The sequence below is a fragment of the Amblyraja radiata genome, chromosome 3, assembly GCF_010909765.2.
Source record: "Amblyraja radiata isolate CabotCenter1 chromosome 3, sAmbRad1.1.pri, whole genome shotgun sequence".
Classification (NCBI taxonomy): Eukaryota; Metazoa; Chordata; class Chondrichthyes; order Rajiformes; family Rajidae; genus Amblyraja; species Amblyraja radiata.
The window spans coordinates 98081448-98103314 of record NC_045958.1 but is presented as its reverse complement, the minus strand read 5'-3'; the positions used below and the strand labels follow the sequence as shown (position 1 = coordinate 98103314).

At 44.7% G+C, this 21867-nt stretch overlaps 1 non-coding gene across 1 annotated transcript; it reads left to right on the top strand.

Annotated features, from left to right (window-relative positions):
• The first annotated feature begins 985 nt into the window (after positions 1-985).
• On the top strand, positions 986-1177 carry LOC116971635. Its single transcript, XR_004411530.1, has one exon. It is a non-coding gene; the product is annotated as a U2 spliceosomal RNA (small nuclear RNA).
• Positions 1178-21867: the final 20690 nt, after the last annotated feature.

Here is a 21867-nt window from a genome sequence, read left to right as displayed (position 1 = left end):
TTGGTACCCTGACGTCGGCTATCATGTCCACCTGCTCATTCCAGAAGGGCAGGGTAGTATGGCAAAACACCTGACCCTACTGTTCAACGGCATACCTCATAACTTCTGAAATGAACTCACAAACCTGCCCTCAATCTATGAAATTAACAGGACTATGAGAACGCCGACCTCACAAGCACAGATCCTGCTACCTGGCACTTACCAAACCAGTCCTAAAAAACTGGACGGAGTGTTCAAACTATTCGGCACAAGAGGGCAGAGTCTGGAATGAGCACCACACTAAACCAGACAGCAGTACCTCTACGTGTCCACCAGGGGCGTCTACCTCATGGTACTGGTGAAAGCTCGGGGCCTGCATGCCAAACCCGTAGCATTTGAGGCCACGGCCCAGAGCAGGCCCCAGGGGAAAATGCGCCACCCCCCAACAAACATCGTCCCTACAAGAACAAGGAACCAGAAACCGAAGAAAACAACAATGAAGACAGATAAGTATGGTTCCTTACATCACATAAAGGTTAAGGGTTGTACTAACAAGGGGTGGATGAATCACGCCTGGTTAGGAAGCTATCACTCTTGGTAGTTATATACTAAAAAATAAATACAAGGGGAATAGAATTAATATCTTGCCACCAATTCAGCAAGCACCCCAAGTGGTCTACCCTCCCACGATGGTGAATGTCGCACCATCGTTGATAAACCACTTGAGTATTTCACCAGGTATACCCATTCATGGGATTTGTAACTACTACCATGGATCCAAGGATACTTTATGGTAGACATCGACCTTGAAGATGCACACTATTCAGTACCTTCTCATATAAGTTTCGGATATACCGCAATTACCTGGATGGAGTAAGCCATGATGAGCGTTGCGGCATTTAAGTCAAAGTTATCCAGAATCAACTAGCCCTGACACTTAGAAACATTCCGTCATGGCATGTCTATATATTAACGACAAACTATCCTTGGATACAGCTTTAGCTGCATCGCTTCTCAGCCTTTTGGCTAAGATCAAGTGTAGTATCTGTTCTTATCAGTTTAATAATCTGATACGTCCCTTATCTAGGGACCATATATTAAATTGAATTTTGGAACAGGGAGATGGAATAGGGGCTTGCTCCGTCCACTCCACGCATCGACCCAGTATTGCAGTGCCTCTGGGAACGGTGCACAAAATATATATCCATATATTTACGTTGACCATCCACAACGTTGTTATCTGGTATTCATTAAGACTATCAGTCATGGTGCATTAACCACCAATCAACTACGTGGCAAAGTAATTGGGATATAGCAGCATTACCAGCTACTGAACTTTGTACCTTTCCTATGAGCTGAGATACTAGTGTTCAAAACTATCTCCATACCTGTAATATGGGGGCAAATGGATTAATCTGTAGTGTTATCATGGAATTTATCGGCAGGAAGGATTATGGTTGTACACTTCCACCTGTTTTGAGTAACATCTTATGTGTCCTGATGTGTTACTGAGCTTGTAATACTTAATGCCAATATGAATTGACTTAAACATGTTATATATTAACTTACTTAATTCTAGTGAAGCATTTGCTCAGTAATCCACCAAATTTGCATGTTCGTTTATAAGATAACAACATCAGTGGTGGCATATACCAAACCACTTGGGCAGAGAACATCGATATTAGGTGACAATTTATTAACAATTGGAAACCGTATGTCGTTCAAACATGTTTGACCATCAGTAACTCACCTATCAGGTGAGCTAAATACTGTAAACATACATTTAAACCAAAAATATTTGCTGAAATCACTAAGCAATATGGACACCAGATATCGATTCCTTATATCCAATTAAATCACCACGTACTAACTTACGTCACATGAAACCAATCTCAAGGCAGCGGCAATGGAGACATTCCCGCGTATTGAGGGGTGGGGGGAACCTAATCTCTATGTTTTCCTTTCCTTCTACCTCTTCAATAGGTACTACGGCTTCATCAGTCGGGTACTACGCAAATTACAGTGGACCAAGTCTACAAGCATGGTTCCCAGTGATCCTCGACATGGTCATTAAAAGAATTGCAGAATTGGGAAGACCATTGCTGTGCTTGGATCAGCAGCACTATCAACCTGATGACAGTATTCCGTAGCATATCCTAGGGAACATACCTGAGGAGCATCAAGAAATGGTACACTCTTTTCCAAAACAGGAATTACACATTCAACTATAACAAAAAAACTGTATTGGAGCTCCTGGCAGGTCTTCACCACAATGAAGGACATGTTCTGTTAGCCTACTCAACTTGGGTATCGCTCACTGGTGATCAGATACAGGAGAGGTATATCAATCCATTCCCCAGAAATAGGTACACCCAAATTGGGATGTCAGTGAAATCCTGACATACCTTAGGGGATGATCACCAGCCAGGTCACTCACCCTGGAACAGCCTACCCTGAAGATGGACATGCTGGTGGCCTTACATCAACACAAAGAGCCAGCTCTCCCATCTACTGCGATGGGACAACATGGTTATAACACCAGATAGTGTCACATACCCATTCAAGGGTTGGCCAAACAGAACAGACCAGGAACATCAGGTCCAGTCATGAAATTCCGGGCATACCCACCTGAACCACGTTTTATGTGTCATGACCCACTTAGAAATCGACACAATAAGGAATACCGAGGGAGAGGAAAAAGCCTTATGGGTCAGCCACAGGAAACCTCATGGTCGGGTGATGAGCTAAACTATCTCTAGTGGCTCAAGCAGGTACTGGGAGTTGCTGGAGTAAATACTAACGTGTATAAAATCTTATTCCACCAGGACAGCTTCCACGTCAGTAACTAAGAGGATGGACGAGCCTATGGACCACATCCTGGCTACTGCAGGGTGGTCTAGGGAGTATACGTTCCAAACTTTTATAACAAACCACTGACAGAACCTGTATCGTTTGCAGAAAAAGAATCTGCAAAAAATATATAATTTAAGCCCGGGGGAGCAATTGGTCTTGTTGTTGTTAATAACACCATTATTGTTTTTACAAACAGATTCATGGTTGATTACGATAACATACTTCCTCCCTCGAATGACTTCGGCAGCGAGTGAAGTATGAACTGTTACACGGTTTGAAATAGCAGAGCTTTGAAGTCTTCACGTAGTCACTCATGTGACTCCGAAGTAAAATAGTAAGATTAAACGAGAACTTACCAGTTTGAAGTTTGATCTGTATTTTATGAGGAGTTACGATGAGGGATTACGTGCCCTCCGCTCCCACCCTCATTATATGGATCAAACTAATAAATTGATGTCTCCTTATCTTTACTATGTTTACTTCAAATAACTGTGTCTATCTGTGATTCCACACCGCTGCTTGGAAGTATGCCGCGACTGCGCACTGAGCGGGTTCTTCACGTAATCCCTCATCGTAACTCCTCATAAAATACAGATCAAACTTCAAACTGGTAAGTTCTCGTTTAATCTTACTATTTACCCTCAAAGCCAGCAGTAGATGTGGGGTGATGATTGAGGATCCTCAGCATGCACATCAGATATTTTTTTCTCTCAGATCAGGGCAGCATGGTGGTACAGTGGTAGAGTTGCTGCCTTACAGCGCCAGTTACCCGGGTTCTATCCTGACCATGGGTGCTGTCAATATGGAGTTTGTACGTTCTCCCTGTGACCAACTGGGTTTTCCTCAGGATGCTCCAGTTTCCTCCCACATTCCAAAGACATGCAGGTTTGTAGGCTAGATGGTAAAAAGATTGTAAATTGTCCCTAGTGTGTGTCGGACAGTGATATTCTCTGGGGATCGCTGGTCAGTACGGACTTGGTGGCCCGAAGGGCCTGTTTCCCCACTGTATCTGTAAACGAAACTAAACTAAATCTGGAAAGTCGTGTACAGTATAGAGCTGTTGCAAATTTTATCTAGAGGCCCCACCGATGGCCCAGTATAGAGACTGCAGATGCTGGAATATGTTGCGAAAAACAAGCTGCTGGTAGAACTCGTCAGGTCAGGTAGAATCTGCGGAAGCAAAAGGATAGTTGGCATGTAGCAACAACACACCCCTCCGTTAAGTGTTGCTGGTTGCATTGATGAGTCACTCACAAAATTGGGTCCCATGTAGCGGCTTTAAGGCAATACCTGATGATAAATGCATGCAAAAAACATAAATACATAAACAGCACAAAACAGATGTGCTACCTGCATTAGAAGCAGTTAATTATTTATTATGATATCAGGAGCTTTTCAAACAAGAATACACTTTTAGAATCAAACTCTTAACGTTACTGCACAAAAATCTCACCTCCTTTGCTTCCAATATCTTTAAACCAGCTTATTCTCTTAAAAAACTATTCATCTTTCTAAAATCCAATCAGGCCTTCCTATTGAAATATGCTAAACAGGCGAAGTGGTTATAAATCTAACTCTACCTTTAAAAAAAATTATATTCCAGAACGGAAACATTTATCAAAATCAGTACATTTTTGCTCAGCATATTCCAAGCAAGGTCCTTTGTAAATTCAATTTGAACCCAGGGCTTGGGTGGAGAATGAAAGAGTGAAAGAACATTAATTTTGTACTGCATTTCACAAACTTGGCACTCCACAGGAATTCTTCAAACGCAGTATTCAAACTTGACAATCCAAGGTCCTACAAATGAGATAAGAGACCTGATTAGCATCTTCCTCAGTGACAATGGCAACAGAATCTTTTTTTTCTTGCAGGATCTCTCTATCCTTCTTGTCCAAGGATTAAATACCATCCAACTAAAAGCAGAGTAAAATCTTGGTGTAATGCCTCGTCTGAAAGATGAATACAACGCTCCCTCACCGCTGTAATCAAGTATTTCTACCAAGATCGATGGGGAACCTGGTGGGGGCCGCCGAGATTGATGAGGGGTCTCAGTGGAGGGGGGTGGGGTAGGAGTCGCTGAACAAAGAGGGGACCCCGCGGACGAGGGGAGGCTGGGAATGAAGGGGGGACCCAATGTGGGGGGAGGGGAAACCAAGAACGAAACAGGACCTGCAGGGATCGCTTAGAATGAAGGGGGGACCAGGAGAGTGGGGTTAGAGAATGAATGGGGGACCCAACAATGGGGGGCTACTGAGAACGAAGGGGGGGACCCGACAAAGGGGGGAGATGGGGGGGAAGTTGTGAAGCACGGAGAATGAAGGGAGAACAGGGAGGGGGGGGGGGTTGGGGGTGGGAGGGGCGGGGAGGGTCCGCTGCCACGTGCGGCCACAGGTAGAAGATGGACAGGGATGATAACTGTTTGATGAACTTTTGTAACTTTGTCGGCACCAGAAACGTGACCACACATGTGTCCTGCCTAAGTTGTATGATTTTACTAGGTTGTACAAAAAAACAAAGCATTTCACTGTACCTAGGTACGTGTGAAAATAAAGTATCATTGAATCATTGAATCAGTGAGTCTATAGTCTTTATCTAGATTTGTTTAGATTTCTAGTCACCATTTTGGAAATTAGTTTGACCTGTTGTATTACCTCAGAGCCTAAAACTATCCATGGGATAAAAATCACTGCCAACATAAAATATTAGATGATATCTAATAAAAGATTAGATGACATAAAATATTAGCCTGACATCGGTGGTGGGGAAGATGCTGGAATCAATTATAAAAGATGAAATAGCGGCACATTTGGATAGCAGTAACAGGATCGGTCCGAGTCAGCATGGATTTACGAAGGGGAAATCATGCTTGACTAACCCTCTGGAATTTTTTGAGGATGTAAATTGGAAAATGGAGAAGGGAGAGGCAGTGGATGTAGTGTACCTGGACTTTCAGAAAGGATTTGATCAGGTCCCACATAGGAGATTAGTGGGCAAAATTAGGACACATGGTATTGGGGGTAGAGTGCTGACATGGATAGAAAATTGGTTGGCAGACAGGAAACAAAGAGTAGGATTAATGGGTCCCTTTCAAGGTGGCAGGCAGTGACTAGTGGGGTGCCGCAAGGTTCGGTGCTGGGGCCGCAGCTATTTACAATATATATTAATGATTTAGATGAAGGGATTACAAGTAACATTAGCAAATTTGCAGATGACACAAAGCTGGGTGGCAGTGAGAACTGTGAGGAGGATGCTATGAGAATGCAGGGTGTCTTGGACAGGTTGGGTGAGTTGGCAGATGCATGGCAGATGCAGTTTAATTTGGATAATGTGAGGGTATCCACTTTTGCAGCTAAAACAGGAAGGGAGATTATTATCTAAATGGTGTCAAGTTGGGGAAAAGGGAAGTACAACAGATCTGGGGGATCCTTGTTCATAAGTCAATTAAAGTAAGCATGCAGGTACAGCAGGCCGTGAAGAAAGCGAATGGCATGTTGGCCTTCATAACAAGAGGAGTTGAGGATTGGAGCAAAGAGGTCCTTCTGCAGTTGTACAGGGCCCTAGTGAGACCGCACCTGGAGTATTGTGTGCAGTTTTGGCCTCCAAATTTGAGGAAGGACATTCTTGCTATTGAGGGAGTACAGAGTAGGTTCACAAGGTTAATGCCCGGGATGGCGGGACTGTCATATGCTGAGAGAATGGAGCGGCTGGGCTTGTATACTCTGGAATTTAGAAGGATGAGAGGGAATCTTATTGAAACGTATAAGATTATTAAGGGTTTGGACACGCTAGAGGCAGGAAACCGATGTTGCCGATGTTGGGGGAGTCCAGAACCAGGGGCCACAGTTTAAGAATAAGCCATTTAGAACGGAGATGAGGAAACACTTTTTCACACAGAGAGTTGTGAGTCTGTGGAATTCTCTGCCTCAGATGGCAGTGGAGGCTGGTTCTCTGGATACTTTTTTTTTTTTTTCTAGAGTGAGCTAGATAGGGCACTTGAAGATAGCGGCGTCAGGGGATATGTGGAGAAGGCGGGAACGGGGTACTGATTGTGGATGATCAGCCATGGTCATATTGAATGGCGGTGCTGGCTCGAAGGGCTGAATGGCCTACTCCTGCACCTATTGTCTATTGTCTACGGCCCTTCAACTGATTGAGGGGAAAGGTAACCGGCATGGCTCGCAACTACGCAATAGATCACATAGCTAAGCCACTAATACAGTTCATTGTCACACCACTAGAAGGAACAGGAAAGTCAAATCAATTTTAAAAGGAAAAGTTTAAATCAATCTCTCGGGTAGGAACTACCTGTATCTTAGTGTAATGAGCAACACACAAAATACATAGGGATAAAAGCTTTGGAAATATTTCTCATGAAATATATTCATTCAAAATCAGTTTGCATGGGGCTAACAGCCTGAAACATTAGTAGTTTCTAGGCTTCTGAACAAAATAAGAGATGTAGGATGTGGTATAAAGGAAGAGATCAGAGGTGACAGTGATGGGTTTAATGAGGAAATCGTTGAGCTTTTAACTGACAATTAGACAGAGCAAATCACATTAGTCGCAACAATGCAGGGGATGAGTTCCCGGAATGGATACCAGATAGATTTCTGGATCAATTGGTTGAGAAAGCAACAGATTAGAGATCGAGTACTGTTTAATGAGAAAGGGTTAACTAATAACCTTTTTGTAAAGGGCAAACATTTCATATTCAGTCTGAAAGAGATAGACACAAAATGCTGGAGTAACTCAGCGAGACAGGCAGCATCTCTGGAGAGAAAGAATGGCTGACATTTCTGGTTGAGACCCTTCTTCAGACTCATTCCTTCTATCCAGAGGAGTCCGAGGGGTCTCGACCTGAAACATCACCCATTCCTTTTCTCTTGAGATGCTGCATGTCCCGCTGAGTTACTCCAGCATTTTATGTCTATCTTCAATTTAAACCAGCATCTGCAGTTCAGTAGAAACATAGAAAATAGGTGCAGGAGGAGGCCATTCGGCCCTTCGAGCCAGCAACGCCATTCATTTTGATCATGGATGATCGTCCCCTATCAATAACCCGTGCCTGCCTTCTCCCCATATCCCTTGACTCCACTAATAATGTGTCCTTCCGACACATTAAGTCTGAAAGTCTGAAAGTGAGTTCAATCAAAACAAAGGCTGCTGTAAGGGTATGAGGAATACATTGCCTGTGGCCGATTGGGAAACGACATAAAGGGTATGATAATGAACAGGAATGGCAGCTGGAATTTAACTCAGGCAAGTGCAAAGTAAGACAGAGAATGAAAGTGTAACTCAACACGGCAGGCAGCACATTTTGCATTTGTGTAGGAAGGAACTACAGATGCTTGTTTACAGCGGAGATGGACACAAAATGCTGAAGTAACTCAACGGGACAGGCAGCATCTCTGGAGAGAAGGAATGAGTCACGTTTCGAGTCGAGACGCTTCTTCAGACTGACCCCAAATGTCACCCATTCCTTCTCTCCAGAGATGCTGCCTGTCCCGTTGAGTTACTCCAGCATTTTGTGTCTAGCTTTGGTGTAAACCAGCATCTGCAGTTCCTTCCCACACAAATGCAAAGTAATGTAGTTTTGGGAAGCTAAACTAGGGCAGTCCATGCACAGTAAATGACAGGCCCTGGAGAGCTCTATAGAACAAGAGACCTAGCGACATAGAGAGACATAGTTCCCTGAAAGTGGCGACAAGAGGTGTATTGCATGGTTGCCTTCATTGGTCGTGGCACTTGAGTTGGGATATCCCGTTACAGTAGTATGAGACATATTTGAGACGGCACTTGGAATATTATGTGCAATTCTGGTTTACTTTAGAATGGAAACAGGCCCTTTGGACCACCGAGTCCTCGCCGACCTGTGATCCTTGCACATTAACACTGCCCTATACATACTAGGGACAGTTGTATTTACATTTATACCAAGCCAGATAACCTACCAACCTCGAGGTCTTTGTAGTGTGGGAGGAAACTGAAGATGTCGGAGAAAACCCGTGCAGGTCAAGGGTACAATGCACAAATTCTGTGTAGGCAGCACCTGTAGTCAGGATGGAACCCGGGTCTCTGGCGCTGTCAGGCAGCAACTCTACAGGGCCGGTCCCACTTGGGCGTCATTTGCGTGTTACGCAGATGGCGTGTGAAGATTTTGTGTATCCCAAAATCCTGGGGCGCCTCGCGCGACTGCCCGTCACTGCCAACGTCACAATGCATCATGCGCGCGTTAAGCACACCATGCGCATGTAATGCGCACCCTGCGTGCATTACATGCGCATTATGACGCGCACATCATGCGTCGTGATGCGTAAATGATGTCACGTAAATGACGCGCAAGTGACGGCCAAGTGGGACAGGCCCTTACCGCTGCACCACTTTGCCGCCCTGGTTGTCATGCTACTAGATATGATTAAGTGAGAGACAAGAGCACAAAACTTTCACAAGTATGTTGCCAAGACTGCAGGTCTTGAATAACGTACTATCCAACACACATGGGACAATTTACAATTTTACCAAAGCCAATTAACCTATAAACCTGCACATCTTTGGAATGTGGGAAGAATCCAAAGCACCCCGAGAAAACTCACATGGGTCACAGGGAGAACGTACAAACTCCTTGCAGAAAGCACCCGTAGTCAGGATCAAACCTGCTCTCTGGCGCTGTAAGGCAGCAACTCCACGGCTGCGTTACCTTGCCAACCTGTTCTTTCAAAAGCATCTCCTAAACTCGCAAAAGATAAGCAAAGAAACTGCACGGAAACATAATTATCTTCAGGAGACTTATCTTCCTGACCCATCCACCTTCATTACCTTTATTCCCCCCCCCCCCCCCCCCCACCCAACAGCAGTGACAGCAATGACTGTAGTTAACCATGACCCCACTCACACATTTATAAAGAGATGAGGTACGTATTGAAGATCTGTGATCATAGGTTATAAGATCATAAGTGATAGGAGTAGAATTAGGCCATTCGGCCCATCAATCATGGCTGATCTATCTCCCACTCCTAACCCCATTTTCCTGCCTTCTCCCCATAACCTCTAACACCGGCACTAATCAAGAATCTATCTATCTCTGTCTTAAAAATATCCTCTGACGGCCTCCACAGCCTTCTGTGGCAAAGAATTCCACAGATTCACCACCCACTGACTAATGAAATTCCTCCTCAGCTCTTTCCTGAAAGAACATCCTTTAATTCTGAGGTTATGACCTCTAATCCTAGACTCTCCCACTAGTGGAAACATCCTCTCCACATCCACTCTATCCAAGCCTTTCACCATCCTGTACACTTGAATGAAGCCCCTCCCCCCCTCATTCTTCTAAACTCCAGCGAGTACAGTTCTAGTGCCATCAAACGTTCATCATATGTAAACCTACTCATTCAGGGATCATTCTTATAAATCTCCTCTGGACCCTCTCCAGAGCCAGCACATCCTTTCTCAGATATGGTGCCCAAAATTGCTCACAGTTAATCTATTGATCTCCATGGTCAGGATCGAGTGCTGGGTGCAACTGGGGCAGGGTGGTTCCCTTTGTTGCCAGATGACAACATGATCCCAAGAGTTTGGTCCAGCTGTTCCACTCCAGCACGCTCTGGGGATGGTGTATGGAAGGGACGGATGACAGAAAATCTTACAAATGACGACATGTCAATATCTGATATTTGCCAAAGAACACAAAATGCTTGAGTAACTCATCAGATCAGGCGGCATCTCTGGAGAACATGGATAGGTGACATATTGGGTTGAGACCCTTCAGATTCCAATGCCAATGCTGTTCTGTTGGCATATCCGCCAATGCTGTTCTGTTAGGTAGACACAAAATGCTGGAGTAACTCAGCGGGTCAGGCAGCATCTCTGGAGAAAAGGAATAGTTTCGGGCTGTGTTAAATTTCATCAGGTGTGTATAGAGAGGATTAACCTATCAGGGGTGGGAGATTGCAACCTTCACGTGGGTCCGCCCTGTTTCGACGAATGCAATCAACCTGGAGTGCACAATCAACTAAGATCAAATAGAGCAAGTTGTCGTACAACTTTAGGCTGTGCACGCCGTACGCAAGAAGAAGACTAACCTACCAGACAAAAGTCAAATTGAGGGAGTTTCAGCACATGGCCATATTTAAGGATAGAGTGGCATTGAGAGATATGGACCAAACCCAAGCATGTGGGAATGGTGTAGAAGAGGCATTTTGTTGGGCATGAGCAAGTTGGACCGAAGGGCCTGTTTCCATGCTGTATGACTCTACGCCTCTATCTTCTCATGTTCCTTCCATGGAGGAGGACGTTGGAGGGGACAATGTTCATGCTGAAAGTATAACATCCACGCATGCGCAAATGATGAAGCCTAATACCTCGTCAATTGCTGCAGTGTGAAGCTATCAGAGCATTCCCGTGGATAATACAGATCTGTCAATTACAATTTCATTGCTCATACATTTCTTTGCAGAGGGTATTCAAAGTTCACTGCAAGGAAATTAAAGGAGAATGTAGATGGAATTAACCAATCCAGATTTCTGAATCGTGAAAGGTGAGTGAATAATTATCATGTCTACAAATAGATCTGATTTCCACGGGGTTGGGACAAACAAGAATTGAATTTGGAAAGCTACAGACTTCTTATTGAAGCATATTATCATCTATGCAATATGTCATCAATCTTAAAAAAACTTGCTTCCCTATCATTTAGTTGACAGAGGTATTAAGGACTACACTGCATTCTCCTGTTAGAACTGCCACTGATTTAATGTAAATTGGAATGTTCCCTGCAGAACAGCCAACTCAGGAGAGTGTGGGGAAAATACGGGCAGGCACGGTGGCGCAGCGGTGGAGTTGCTGCCTTACAGCGCTTGCAGTGCAGGAGGCCTGGGTTCGATCCCGACAACGGGTGCTGTCTGTACGAAGTTTGTACGTTCTCCACGTGACCTGTGTGGGTTTTCGCCGAGATCTTCAATTTTCTCCCACAATCCAAAGATGCACAGGTTTGTACGGTAGGTAAATTGGCTTGGTATAAATGTAAATTGTCCCGAGTGTAGAACAGTGTTAATGTGCGAGCGATCGCTGGTCTGCGCAGACCCGGTGGGCCGAAGGGCCTGTTTCCGCGCTTCATCTCCAAACTAAAAAATAAACAAATAGCATTATCGGAAGGTGCTTCACCATTTAACCATTTCACAAAACGACACAAAGGCTTTGTGGAGGATTGCCACAACTAAGTGCCACCAAGGTCAGGAATCCTACATTTGATACTCAATGGCGGAAGTCACGATCTTCCCAGCTTGTCACCCTGAGCATATTCTTAACAACATTTCCCTCGGAGCCCAATGGGCTAACACGAATTTCAGCTGCTCTCCACATCTTACATTAAAGAATTCATCCGAAAATCTGCACTGAGTTAGATCCAGTACTGAAGCAGCTGCTGCATTCATCAGGATGATTCTGCTCATGTAGACACAAGGAACTGCAGATGCTGGTTTGTAACAAAAGACACAAGGTGCTGGAGTAATTCAGCTGGTCAGGCAGTATGTCTAGTGGACACAAATAGGTAATGTTTTGGATCGGGACCTTTCTTCAAAATCCCTTCTATTAAAATAAGTCTCAGGAGGAGTCCTGACCCAAAACATCTCTTATCCATGTTCTCCAGAGATGCTGCCTGACCCTCTGTGTTACGCAATTACTTTGTGTCTTCGTATGCACAGTATGATTTTACTGGATTGTATGCAAAAGAAAGAATTTCACTGTATGTGTGACAGTTAAGTCTCAATGAACTATTGAACCATTAGATAGAGAAGTACTGCTGCAAAGGATAAAGATAAGTATTGAGCCAATCACAAAACGAAGGAGGAACTCAACAGGTTGGGCAGCATCTATGGGAACATTTTGGGATGGGACCATCTTCAGACAGATGCTGCCTGTCCCTTTGATTTTCTCCTGCATATTGTGTTTTGCTCAATGCTCCAGCATCTGCAGTACCCTGTGCCCCAAGGTAATTACTGGTTAATTTACTTTTGGCTTTAATCGCTTTTCAATGTTTTGATGAATGTTTAAAATGTTGTTGAATCGTTTGACATATTTAAAACAGCTGCAGAGATGCTGCCTGACTTACTCCAGCACTTCGTGTACCTTCAATGTTTGTGACTCAAAATAATACAGCATACCTAGACAAAGAAATGTTGTTCCTAAGAGATGATATCAACGCAAAAGAATGAATAATGAATTAGGGGATGCATTGCAATTGAAAAGAAATGTGTACTACTCAGTAATTACTTCGATCACTTTACAATGAAAAAGCTAATTTATTGGTTTGGAGACACAAGGAACCTGCTGCTGCTGCTGAAATCTGGAAAGTACTGGAGGAATTCAGTAGGTCAGGCAGCATTTGGGGTGGAAATCAACAGATGATGTTTTGGTTTGGGACCTTTCTTCAGATTGATTGGAGTAGGGGGAAGAAAGATGAAAACAAGATAAGGGGGACAGGACAAAGCCAGGCATGCCCAACTATCACTGGCCAACTATCAGCTTGGTTCAATATGTAGACCCTCCACTTGGTCAATCTGTGGTAAGCATAACACTTGTGAGGACATTTTGTATTTTCAATTGTTTTTTATCTTTAGTTGAGACATTGTTCCGAGACAATTAAAAAAGTTCCCGTGACCTTATAAAGTAGTATCTTTCTGGCAACATATCTCTTTAGGTAAACATTTAGGTATTTTATTGTCACATGTTCCAAGGTACAGCAAAAAGCTTTGTTTTGCATGCAGTCCAAGCAAATCAGCTATGCCATAGATAAATTAAATCATGTCAAACTCAAATGCAATAGATAGAACTGAGTGAAAGACGCAGAGCATAGAAGATAGTTCTGGACTGGAGGGCTGCAGCTTCGGCAGCTTCGACCACCCCGGGCCGCGGAGTTGAACCGGCCCGTTTAAGGAGCTCGGATTCAGCCGCGGGACTGACATTACTTACCATCGCCCGGCGTGGTCACAACATTTGAAGCCTGGATCGCCTCGGCGCAGAGGGAGAATAAGAAGGGAGGAGACAAAGACTTAAGACTTTTGCCTTCTATCATAGTGAGGAGGTGCCTGGTGAACTCACTGTGGTGGATGTTAATTTGTGTTTATTGTGTGTTTTTGTCATTTTGTACTATATGTAGGACTGCAAGGCAACAAAATTTCGTTCAGACCGCAAGGTCTGAATGACAATAAAGGCTACTTTGACTTTGACATTGTAACGCTACAGTTCCATAGACAAAGTCCAATGTACTCAACACTCTCTTGAATAGAGTGATCCAGAAGCATGATAACAGAAGAGTGGACTTATAGAAGAATCGTTCAGAAGCATGATAACAGAGGTAAAGAAGCTATTCCTAAGTCTGGTAGTGCATGTTTCCAAGCTTCTTACTTTCTTTGGGATGAGAGCAGGGAGAAGAATGGATGACTGGGGAGGGACAAGTAATTGATTATATTGGCTGCTTTTCCGTGGCAGCGTGAGGTATACTTGGTGTCAATGGTGGGAAGTCTGATCAGTGCGATGGATCTACAGCTTGCAATTTTCATGTCACCACGTTCTCCACATCCTTCTTGTACTCCATCTCGTCATTGTTCAGGATTTGGCCCACCACATTTATGTCATCTACAAACTTGAGGGATTAGAGGCAAATTTGGCCATACTGTCATGTGTGAACAGGTAGTAAAATAGGGGACTGAGAACACACCCTTGCATGGTGCCGGTGTTGAGAATTATTGTGAGGAGGTGTTGTCACCTACCCTCATTGATTGAGATCTATGGGCAAGAAATTTGATGATCCAGTGGCAGAACAGGGTCCAGGAGTTTGGAGATGAGTTTTGATAGGATATGGTGTTGAAATCAAAGCTACAGTTGATAAATGGGAGTCCAACGTTGTCCAGGTGTTCGAAAGATGCATTTAAGGCCAGGGAGATGGCATCTGCTGTGGACCTGTTGGAATGGTAAGCAAACTGCAATGGATTTTACTTCAGAGTCACGTGAGTGACTACGTGAAGAAGGGCCGTCCGTCTGCGTGCGCTTCATTACGTCTGAACGCAACACGCACAACGGACTGGCAGGCACTGAGTCCTCCCAGGCCGTCGGGATGAGCAGGTAAGGAAAGTTGAATCACTTACCTGCGTTCTTTCGGGCTTGAAGTTTTTTTCAGAGCCCAGATGTCGAGGAGACGGCCCGCGGGGATGTCGGCTGCCGAAGACCGCAGCTTTCCAAATAGCGGGCGATGGTCTTGTTCCCGACATTAGCGCCAACAGCAGAATCGGCAGGAGACTTCGCGGGAGCAGGAGCTCCATGGTTGTCCTGCGGGGCGTAATGCCACCCGCAAGTCTAAACGAACCCGTTGACTCAGATGAGTCCGGTGAAGAGGGATACCCTCCCTCAACGGAGAGCGTCTGAGGATGACTTCTCCCATATGGAGCAACTTATGGAGAAGTTGCTCCAACAATGATCTGCTCCAAGGGAGGGAGCAGTATCAGCACGGCCTACAGCAGTGCCGGTGCCGGGAGCCTCGCTTCCCGACATTAGCGCCGACAGCAAAATCGGCAGGAGACTTCGCGCGGGAGCAGGAGCTCCATGGTTGACCTGCGGGACGTAATACCACCCGCAAGTCTAAATGAACCCGTTGACTCAGATGAGTCCGGGGAAGAGGGATACCCTCCCTCAACGGAGATCGTCTGAGGACGACTTCTCCCACATGGAGCAACATATGGAGAAGTTGCTCCAACAATGATCTGCCCCAAAGGAGGGAGCAGTATCAGCACGGCCTACAGCAGTGCCGGTGCCGGGAGCCTCGCACATGGGGCAGCCCAATGTCTTCCCCATTGGAGGGGGAACTACATGTGGAAGAAACCACTCTGAATCAGAGTACAAAGAAGAGGGGGGGGAAACCCTCCCAGGGACAAGCAGAAGAAAGGAAGTAAGTAAGTAAGTTTTACTTATATTGCACTGTTTAAGTCAACACCAAAATGCTTTACATAAAAGGAATAATAAGCTTCCATACAAACAGAAAATAAGTGCTTCTGCAATCATCCAGGTTCCACTGGGTGCTTCCCTGGATGGAATCTAGCTCTTGACAGCCCGGGTATTATGGAGAACCCGCAGGCAGCAGCACCTGTTTTCAGGGCTGCACAAATGTCTCCTGCTCTGAGGAGAGGAGCATTCATGGTCCATTTCAGTCTGACCAAAGCTAGAATCTCATTTAGGTCCACTGGAAGGGCCATGTCAGCACAGGTATCCTCAGGGGCCTGCGGCAGCACCTGTTTTCAGGGCTGCCTACGAACCTCACTCTCAGTGGAGGGGAGTGTGAATGATCAGTAGGTAACTGATCTCGAATTTAAAGTATGAACATACTGAAGCATGCATATGGCCTCAAGAGCCAGCAGTTGGCAGAATATCTGCATAGGCGACAACACACCCCACACCTCCATAGGGGGTAAGCGGTTCACTGAATCCGGTGGTAGCTTGAAAGCTGGGCACGGAAATACGACCTGAGTCGTCTTTCAAGGCAGACTCAAAATAATGGCCAGAATTGTCCTACAAGGCAGGCTCAGTATGATGAGGTTTTCAGACCAGACCCAAGCAGAGGTCGGGAGAAACATGGAATCCACACTCCTTACCAGTCCTACTCCCAATCAAGGAGAGAAAAGGAATCCGCATCAGGGGCCTTTGGGCTTACCACAAGACCACCGGTAGCCATGGGTGTAGGTGGGTCTGGGTTTACTGAAACAAGGGATTGTGGAGCAGTTACATGTTGGTAATTTACTCTTGTGTTCTTGTTCAAAATGACAATAACATGAAATTTCAGAACTGTTTTTTTTTTTAAAAACAACAAAAAAAACAGATAATAACGTGATAATTTTACTGTACAACATACACAGGTTCCAAGCAGACTTGGAACTCAGACTGTAATTGTTTTCGAGGCAGGCCCAGTAATTTTGGGCAGGATTGCCATTCAGGACATGTGACAGATGGAGGATGTCACTTCATCCAGGTTTAACTCATTTGTGCAGTATAGACTTTTAGAAACAGTAATTTTGTTACGGTCTAACTACTGTTTTATAGGAGCTTCCTATAAAATGGTCACATGGCATGCATCGACCTCAAAGATGCATACTATTCGGTGTCTATTCACTAAGAACAGGAGATATTTGAAGTTTAACTGGATGGTATGGATCTGCCAAATGAGTTGACATCAGCTCCTAGACTATTGACAAAACTACGGAAACCAATTCTGGGTCTACAAAGGTCTCAGAACCACATAGTAATGGCATATTTGGACAATTTCATTTTGAAGGCACCAAGAATTGGCAGAAGCATCAGTCAAAGCAAACCAAAACCCTGTTTGATGGAATTGGTTACATCATCCATCCAGTTAAATCAAAATTGACACCTACAAGGGTAATTGATTACCTAGAATTTATTGTTAATCCCTCTTCAGACTGAAGAAGGGTTTCGGCCCAAAACATCGCCTATTTCCTTCGCTCCATAGATGCTGCTGCACCCGCTGAGTTTCCCCAGCAATTTTGTGTACCTTCGATATTCCAGCATCTGCAGTTCCCTTTTGAACACAAATATGTTGGTGACTTTGCCTAGGGGCAAACGACTATATTAATCAAGCCTGCTATGACCTGATAGTCAAATACTAGCCATCTATCAGGTAAACAGCGAGTGTAATTGGCAAATAGTAGCCGCATTTCCAGCAGTACGTACGGGCCTTTGCATTACCAGAATTACAGCGAGCAAAGGAACGAACACTCAGATTCCATGCAGGCAAAATTGGCAAAACTATGGATTGCCAGCAGAGGCCTTTGTTGAATAACTACGGTGGATAACGAACGTGAGAAAGCTCAAAGTAAATTTGCTTGAAAGCCATCAAGGGTTCTTCAGACCTATGCTAGCGGCTAAGGATGGGGAGCCACTAACACAGTCTAGAGCTGTGGGGGCAGATGGAATGAGCAGGAGTCTGTAATTCCCCAACACATGGAATCAATTACCCAGAATTGTTGAGGGCACAATTTGGACTCAAGGGGTTCTGTAGCAATATGTAACCGGTGCTTGTTCAAATTCAGATTGATAACACCACTGCGGTGGCACATATCCACTAACAAGGGTGGTGTAAAATCTGTATCTTACGATAGATGGTCGAACCTCATTTGGCACTGGTGTATCAAGAGGAATATTTGGGAAATCTACGAGGTAGATATAACACGTTGACAGATGCTGGATCACGGATATTTAATAACAACACAGAATGGATGTTGAATCAGGCAGTATTTAACAAAATAACTACACGATTTGGCATACCAGATTTGATCTATTTGCATCTAGACTAAACCATCAGTTACCCAGATATGTGTCCTGCAAGCAGGATCCAGGAACAAAGGCAGTGGATGCTTTCTCCCTCAATTGGGGAGGATTGTTTATGCATGCTTTCCGCAAAATTGTCTCACAAACCGATGCTTGACCAAAATCAAGCAAGACTAATACACTGTCAACATATTGGTAGTGCCAGATTGGCCTACTCAAGCCTGGTCCCCAAATATTTTGGGAACTATAGTCCAGCCAGTTATGGCTGTACCCAAGAGCAGGGACCTCCTAGTGAACCCAGTTACAGGGAGTAATCATCCACTACACGAACGTATTAACTTGTTGGCCTGCAGATTCTGAGGAGGCCATTTCAAGGCATAGGACAGTCTGAACAAATACAACACAGTTCGGATAACAGATGTCTTGGAGTTTCCTATCAACTCTGTACTATAACTATAAACAAAGTTATAGTGCAATCAATAGTGCCAGAGGCGCACTTTCCTCCTATCTGATGCTGCAAGCAGGGCACAGGTCGATAGGAACGCACCCCTTTACAACAAAATTCATGAAGAGAATTTACAATCTAATACCTCTAAGACCAAGGTACACGGACATGGGATGTGAGCGTGGTACTAACCCTACTTTGACAGTGGGGACCACCTATAACTAACCCTGAAGGTGGTATGCTGACAAAGAGTCCAGACACTGCAAAAGCTACGTTTGGACCACATGACCACCAATATGAACAACATAACATTCATAATCAGGAACCTGATATAAACATAGCAGGCCAGGAATGCCAGGGATGGAGATCCAGTTCTTGGCATATCCAGAGGACCTACGGTTGTGTGTGTGGTAACATACTAACACCACTATCTGAGAGTTACGGAGAACCACAGAGGCTCAGAACAGACCAGAAGGTGTCAACACAAACCATCTCCAGATAGTCAAAGGGGGTAATGGCGGTAACAGAGTGAACGTTCACATGGTTAAATCTCACTCCACCAGGGCTGCATCTACGTCGGCAGCAAGAGCAATGGACGTGCCTCTTGACAACATCCTAGTGGCTGCAGGATGGACGAATGAAATAACGGTCCACCGGTTTTATAACAAACCTATTACCAGACTGGGGATGTTTGCACGTACCATTTTAAGTTCTGTCCCATAGTTTACCCCCAAGGTTGGGAGGGGAAACTAGTTTTTAAAAACTTTTCTTTCATTTAAAGCATCAGTGTCCTTACTTAACTACGTAATGTCTGAATGCTTTAATGATTACACGCATCCATGGTCAATCCATTCAGTGTGTGACGCCTGGATTCGTAACCGGCGTAAAACACAGAGCTTTGAAATCTTCACGTAGTCACTCACGTGACTCCGAAGTAAAATAGTAAGATTAAACGAGAACTTACCAGTTTGAAGTTTGATCTTGATTTTATGAGGAGTTACGATGAGCGATTACGTGCCCACCACTCCCACCCTCATACTATCAAGGTCACATGGAAGTTCTGGTTTCTTCAATCTTACTATTCTCAGGTCTTCTTTTTATCTGTCATTTAACACCGCTGCTTTGAAGATTGACGCGCACGCAGACGGACGGCCCTTCTTCACGTAATCGCTCATCGTAACTCCTCATAAAATCAAGATCAAACTTCAAACTGGTAAGTTCTCATTTAATCTTACTATTATTGCTGGCTCTTTAGTTTAGTATAGTTTAGTTTAGAGATACAGCACGGAAACAGACCCTTCGGCCCACCGAGTCCTAGCCGACCAGCGATCCCTGCATATTAACACTATCCTATACACACACTGGGGACAATTTACATTTTTTATACAAAGCCAATTAACCTACAAACCTGTATGTCTTTGGAGTGTGGGAGGAAACCGTAGATCTCGGAGAAAACCCATACGGTCATGGGGAGAATGCACAAACTCTGTGCAGACAGTACCCGTAGTCGGGGTCGAACCCGGGTCTCCGGCACTCCAAGTATTGTAAGGCAGCAACTCTACGCTTGCGCCATCGTGCCACCCCAACAGGGCTGGGAGGCTGGTGTTAATGTTCACCCTCAGCAGTCTCTCAAAGCACACCATGAAGATGGATGTCAAAGCCACTGGACGGTAGTCATTAAGGCACACTATTATACTTTTCTTCGGCACAGAGATGATAGCGCGCTTTTTGATGCAGGTGGGCATGTCAGAATGGAGTAGTGAGAGGTTAAAGATATCTGTGATGCCTCAGCCAGCTAATCCGCACAGGTCCTGAGGACCTGAGGTCAGAGACTCCAACTGGATCAGTTGCTTTCCACAGATTCATTCTCAGGAAGGGCCATGGTAACCTTTGGTACATGCACACCCAAGACTGGTGCGGAGGGAGGAATTCCACCTCCAGCCTTCTGCTCAAAGTGGGCATAGACAATAAGACGATAAACACAAAATGCTGGAGTATCTCAGTGGGACAGGCAGGGGAGTAATGGGTGACGCTTCGGGACCCAAACGTCACCCATTCTTTCTCTCCAGAGCTGTTGCATGTCCCGTTGAGTTACTCCAGAATCTTGTGTCCAACTTTGATTTAAACTAGCATCTGCAGTTCCTTCCTACGCATTTCCCCAAAACCATCAAAGGCTGAATATTCCGATAATTCACTCATATATGATCGCGGGCTAGAAAATAGACACAACGTACTGGAGTAGCTCAGTGGTTTGAGCAGCATCTCCGGAGAAAAAGGATGGGTAACGTTTCAGGTCGGAACTCTTCTTCAGACTGAAGGCATAGAAAGGGTGGAGGGGTGGGGGGCCTTGAAGGTAGGAAAAGGCCAGAACAAATCGGGGCTGGCAACAAGAGGACCAAGGAAGTGTGGAGCCCATAATGGTCCAATGTTGGCTGGGGAAGAGGTGATAATGAGACGGATGCAGGGATGTGAACAGTGGAACTAGTAGGATGCCTAGGGTGGGGAGGGACATAGAGAGGGGGAATGCAGGGGTTACTTGGAATGAGAGAAATCAATGTTCATACCTCTGGGTTGTAAGCTGCTCAAGCGAAATATTAGGTGCTGTTCCTCCAATTTGCCTGTGGCTTTCCTTTGACAGTGGAAGAGACCCAGGACAGAAAGGTCAGTGTGGGAGTGGGACAGGGAGTCTCTGGGTCATGTTTATTGGCCTCTGTCCAGCATAACTCAAATTGCTTATTACCATGTGTAACCACAGAAACTACACTTCAGAAAGAACTCTTTGATTGTAAAAGATGTCTGGACATCACAAGGAAGTGGTAAGGCCACTTGGATAGTAAGCTTCACAAAATAATACAATTATGGTTCGCAGCCCTGAGGTTTTTATTAGCTATTCAGTCTGCATGAAATGTTAAAAGTTAATGAGGCAAAGAATTAGATAAAATTATTTTTAAGTAAATTGAGTTAATGTGGCGTTATATTCCTTGATGATTTGGCTTCAGTTTGCAGTTGGAGCCATCTGTATGTTAATAAGCTATCTTATGCAATGCAATTTAAAAATGAAGATACTGCGAATATTCATAAAATAAATGATCAATAGAACGTGATGTTATATCAGCCTTGAAAATTCAATGTAGCTCCACTGACCTGTGGCAGCACTCACACAATGCTCTCTCTTTTGGTGGTACAATCCAAACTTAATCATCAGATTTGCCGAGCTAAGACTATTGAAGCATCACCCGTGGATTTATGCTCCCTCCTAA